Below are 6,000 nucleotides of genomic sequence, written 5' to 3' on the forward strand. Positions count from 1 at the left end.
ATAAACTACACGCATTGCTGAAAGACCTGAAATGCTTTGTCTTAAGAACTTTTGCCTTACCACAGCATCTCAGCTTTCCATCAAAATGCCATCACTCCTGGCTGGTTCCACCTCAGTGAAGAAAGATGTTCTCTGCAGATGTCCATCGATTCCCATTAAGGGCTGAACTAAACCACCAGACTTACCTGAAGTAATATCTTTGAATTTGGTCCAATGTTCTATGGCAAAAGGCTAGTCTGTAAACAAAAAGAAACATTTAGAACCCTCTTAGGTGAAAAAGACGCAAAACTTACCTGGGAAATAGGGAACAAAATTGCCTGAAAGTATCACTTAAGACCTAATGACAACAAACTCCATTTGCAGAAATTAACTAACAGATATAACCTACCTGTTCCTTTCTGTGTGTATCTCAGCAGCTGCATTTCAAAAGTAATTAAAGTTAATGAGTTGTGCTTTGTGGTAGAATCATGAAAACTTAATTGGCATAATTAGTCGTGAGATAGCAAGTGCATCTTCCTGGATAACAACATGTCATCATTTGATAAGAATAATAATGAATTTAATAAATAAATCAGGGCCCTTCTAGTATGTTAATAAAATAATGAAGTAGAAGGCACACGTGCAAATGATGAATTATTAGTTTGGAGGCTGCATACAATTGTCTGAGTAAGATGGATGGGGAAGTGGCCTTCTTGAAACTGTCAGCTACAGCTCTTGGCTAAAATCCAGGTTGCAATAGATGGAACAGCCACGCTGCCCTTTGCAGAGAACGTGTTGCAAACGCTTTCAGCAGGGGCCGGCATCCCTCCGCAGAGCAGGATATGCGGTGGCTGAAGAAAAGCAGCTTTTTTTTTTTTTTCCCTCTTTAAATCCTTCTGTATTATTCTGTATTATCCTCCTTATGTATCCTCCTTAAATCCATTCTGTAAGATGGACAGAGAAACGCAAGCATGTGTAGCAGGAAGGGAGCTGCTGAAATACAGTGTACAAACCAGCCTGTTTGACCCAAATCATTTAGAGGTTAAGACAGGCAGAAAATGATGATTTATTGGAGAAATGGCCTTAAGCTCAAACATAGACAAATACACCAGAACAAAAGCTTTTGAGGCATTATTAAGAATCAGTAAATAGAATAATTTTAATTAATGGGTGCTTTTAAAATTAAATTAAGTGAATACTGCCAGAGTTATGGGAAGGCCTGCATCTCCAGTGGATAAAGTAATAAAAGGGATTGTCTCAGTAAGCAAACACTAGAAGGAGATAGTTTTAGGCAGAAAGAGAGCAGCAGTGTCCAGTGACTGAGAAGAGGATGGGTCATAAGACAGCTCTTGGTCATAACATTTTTTATCCCTTGATCAATGTATGACCTCATTCATTCCTGCTCTTAATGTATTGCCCAAGATGAGGAATTGCAGGTCAGAATATCTCCTTGTTGAGTCTGGTCTCAGCAGAGCGGGACTGGGGTTGGAAGGAGCCATAAAGAGTCTGATGTATGTCTGAGAACAACTCATCTGTTAGCGGTGCTCGAAAAGATTTTATCTCCTTTGCAAGCATACAGGGAACAAACTACGGCTACTTGGAAGGCATCCAGCTGGCTGTGCACCCTCAATACTTAGAACTTCACATTAGTAGAAGGCATAAAGCACAGATCCTTCAGCTCTACAAAAAAAGTAGCTCTAGCTTGCACAAATGCCTGTAAAAGCCTGCTGATACATAGAAGCCTTACACCCATCCATTAGGCTGCAGGAGCACTCATGTACACTCCCCAGTGTCTCAGTTTAGGAGCAGTAGGTGTTTTGGAATTGAGGTTATCTAATTAAAAAAAGTAAGGTAGTGATGGTCAGCACGTGTGCAAACGCGAGAGGTGTGAGGCTGAACCTGTTCTTGACCTGCTGCTGGGAACAGCTGTGAAAAGACCAGACCATGTCTGAAATGTAAAGAGAAGTTAACAGTGAAGCACTTTGAATGGAAGCCAAGCATTAGCGAGCCTCAGACCAAATAACCCCCTGGAACTAGGCAGGCTGTGATTAAATACTATGGTCTGGTGCTCTAAAAGTTAATTAAATACAGGAGTAATGTGGGGCTTCTGTAAAGCTGTTTTTATGGTCATTAGTTGCTATGCAGCTGAAAATGGAATGAAGTGCAAGGGAGGAAGGCACTTGCTGGGCAGGTTGAGCTCAGGCATAGTCTTCCCAGTGAGAATGCTGCAGGGCTGGTTCTCCCCTTGTGCTCTGCAAGGCACAAAAAGACCACTCCAAACTCAGAAAGCCTAGTCTTGACCGCTTGATGTTTTTTACCACTATAAAAATCCATCAGTTTTCATTGCATTATTGCTGATTGACACTAAGGCACAAGGAAGGAGAAGCAGTTTCTGTGAGAGAATTAGGAGTGACTTACATCGAGCAGAGAAAGAGCTGGAGCTAATAAACCTTCAACTGAAAACTCTAACAATAATATTGCGACATGCAGCAGCTTCCTTATGTCAGTGGGAGGGAAGGGCCACAAAGTCAGCAGGATCAGACCTAGCACACTGCACCTCTGGAAGGGGAATGCTCGGGTGGCAGATAGCTGGCAGAATTCCTCTCTGCTTTTCGCCCAGAGCTCCTAGCGTGGGCACGTATTAGAGATGTAGTCAGTGTTGTCATGCTCTGGTAATTATCAGGAACAGTTCCTCTGGCTGCTGTAATTTGCACCGAGGACTGCAGATGCCATCAACAGATCAGAGGGAGAGGGATTGTGAAGGCAATCTACAGCCCTCTTCCCCAAGTGAGTTGAGACCAGAATCAGGGCTTTTATTTCAGATGCCAGAAACTCAGCAAAACTAATTTGTGGAGGTGCTATTAATAGAACACAGGAAATTAACTAAAGCTTTCATTACTTTGACTCTTAGAAGTGATTGACTTTTGGCTGTAATACGGGTTAACTCTGCCTGTCTTCCCAAAGCTGCTGAAGACCCAGTAGTTATGTTTGAGTCACACACTGGTAAGTAGTTTTCACACAAATATGTAAGGGGCACAGGTTTGACAATTAAAGGTATTATAGTCGTAGGTTTCTGACAGAATGGCTTCTTATACAATCTTTACTTGCTTGCTGTGGCCACAGTGGTTTCACCTGAGACTGTAAGACTATAGATGAAACTCCAAAATAGACATCTTCTGCTCCTACAAAGCTTTGAAAATGTGTGCCTGAATACTGGAATGGGCTTGGGGAAATAAATGTCCTCACTCCTCTGCCTCCAGAAGTTATTACTCTAAACTTGCAGTCCTTATTCTGGCTTGTTGTCCCGTTTCGCATAGCCATCAGACCCTGATTTCTGGCCTAAAGGATAGTGTTAAGCATTTTTACAGAGTGTATGACTAAGAGCAGGCATAATAGAGGAGAATAACTTTAAATACACATATTCACAATAAAAGATGCATTGGTGAGTGGTTAAGAGAGGGCACAGAGTTAATGGAAGATACCAGAATGTTTCAAAGATTTGCTTGATTATTAACTAGGAAATAACACAATGTACATGAAATCATAGACAATAGGTTTGCTTCACTGTTAAAAAAGAAAAGAAGCCTCTTTAAATGATATTGGGTCGAAAACAGGGTTCATAATAGAAACACTGATAGAATCTTAATTATAGAAGCAATTGCACAGACTAAAGTTCTGGCCACCCAATTTAGGAATTAGAATGCAAGTATTTAAGAGGCTTAATAGGCCTGCTACTATTCAGATAGCAGCTGGCTTTGGGAGTACTGTAGCTAGGGATGCTGCAGAAGACGGGTTCATAATGGAGGATAAATTAAGTAATTTCCAACCACTTCATTACATGATACTTACATGCATTGTCAGTCATTTTTGACCCAAGTGGTTAGCTTAAAATCTGGAGTTCTAGAAATTGCTTACAGTAAGAGACTTGGGTGATAGTCAAGGATTTGATGCTGCAAACCTTTTTATTTACCAAGGACATGTTAAATCCTGTTTTCTTAAACATAATAAATCAAACGAGAAATGCTTTTGCTCACAGAATCCCTTCTGCAATGTGTCTTGGGTGTTCACTACTTTGTGCAGTGATAAGTACTATTTCAGCTATAGTTCTATAAAGGGCTTTAAAGTCTTATTTCTTAAATTAAGAAGTCAGCTACACTTTGCTTTACCTAGAATTTTTCTAGAGCCCTTTATCTAGAGTTCAGACTGAAACATAAATGACAGACAGCGGTATGCATAAACAAACAAACAAAAAAAGCCTACTTCTGGGTTTCCCAACTCAGATTTTATGCTTTCAGATAAAACAGCAGTAAGACAGAAAAGCAAATGTACACCTTGACTGTATTATCAAACTGCCAGGATCTGCTGAGGGATGTTTAGAACAGCTGTTGATGAAGACTCTCCTGGAAGAAAGCAATACTGGAGAAAGGCTTATGCTAAAAAGACCTGTATTTAAAAATGGATCATATATTAAATCCTTTAGTGTCTCATCCTGAATAGTGCTCCATTTATTGTACCTGCCACAAAGACTGAAAATATGGCCTTTCTTGGCAGAAAGTCCAGACCTTTTCTATAGGCCTTACAGAGTTATTGCAAACACGCTGGACATTAGAAAAAGAAATTGCACTTGGCTTGACAGACTTGACCAGGCAGAAATGTCAAATATAATTCTTAAGTATCAGGGATAAAAGAAATCCCTGTGATGGTTTCATCCCCAATATTTCATTTTATAAATTTGGCCTTCATAGATTTGGCTGTCAGAGTACAGGAGCAGTTCTAAAAGCCATAAAAAACCAGGAACTGCGTAGGTACCAAGGCACAAATACCAGAGTGTTGCCTCTACCAGAAACCCTGACATTTTCTTCTGTTTCCCTAAATACAGAACAGAGACCTTCTGAAACTGGCCAGTCTATAAGCGCTGTCGTATGCTACAGATGTGCTATTACTGGGCTGCCACCACTTTGTCTTGCCTGTGACAGGTGAACAGGTGAAAAAAGAAGAAATACAAAGGTCCTAGAAGGTCCCTCTTTACAGAAAGAAGGAATAAAACAACTGTTATCATTGGAAATTTGAGATAAACAGGACAAATACTGCACTCAGACTCTGACACAGGGATGATCTGACCCCATAGGCTACACATGTTGTTCACAATACTCCTCTTCCCCGCTCATGGAGCTCCAGCTCTCTGATAGCTCTCCTACGTGCATTCATTAGTCACAGAAGGGCACATTCCTCCATCTTCTGGACAGCTACAAACTAAACACCATTAGCCTCTTCCCAGCCACGCTTGAAACAATACATTGCTAGCTCACAGAAAACAATCTGCTTTAGCCTCAGGAAAGGATCTTTTTAGTCTTTGTTATATTTTGAGTTGTTTTCATCCCTGACGTGTTCTATGAAAGCTTCCACAACTGTTTTTAATCCCCCCTTCAGAAAAAATCCCCAGCACTCAACTCCTTCTCCTTTATCTTTTCTTTCCCTGAGAAGTCTTTTGTGATTTATTTTCTTCTGCCCCAGTAGCTGATAACTTCTTTTCCTTCAAGCTTCAAGCAGAAAGATTCTTTTATCTTCCACAACAAGGAAATATATTTTTTGAGCAAAAGTAGGATCTAGGGTTTTGCTGTTATTTATCACATCACTGAGACAGCAGGATACCTCTGCTGGGACCTTGTGAACATACTTCATTTATTTTGAGATTAGATTTGGAAGTTTGAATGCAATCAAACAAACTGGTAACATAAGGTAATATATGCCCTGGGAGTGGCAATCCTCTCTTCTGGCAATCAAATAACCACCTTAAAATCCTAGTAAGAATGCCACTTGACAGCATTATGCTGTAGGTAGAGTTTGTTAAAGCCAGAGGACCGTTCTCTTAATGCGTTGTCACTGGAGGGAACAAACAAAATTGATTAAGAAGAGAAAGAAAGCTTGGGATATAATCAGATCCTATGAGCCTAGCCATAAAGCAGTGCCATCCCAATGCACACCCTACCTTTCTCCTCAAAAATTTGACTTTCTGTCCTC

Source organism: Aptenodytes patagonicus, chromosome 6, assembly GCF_965638725.1.
Source record: "Aptenodytes patagonicus chromosome 6, bAptPat1.pri.cur, whole genome shotgun sequence".
NCBI classification, from domain to species: Eukaryota; Metazoa; Chordata; class Aves; order Sphenisciformes; family Spheniscidae; genus Aptenodytes; species Aptenodytes patagonicus.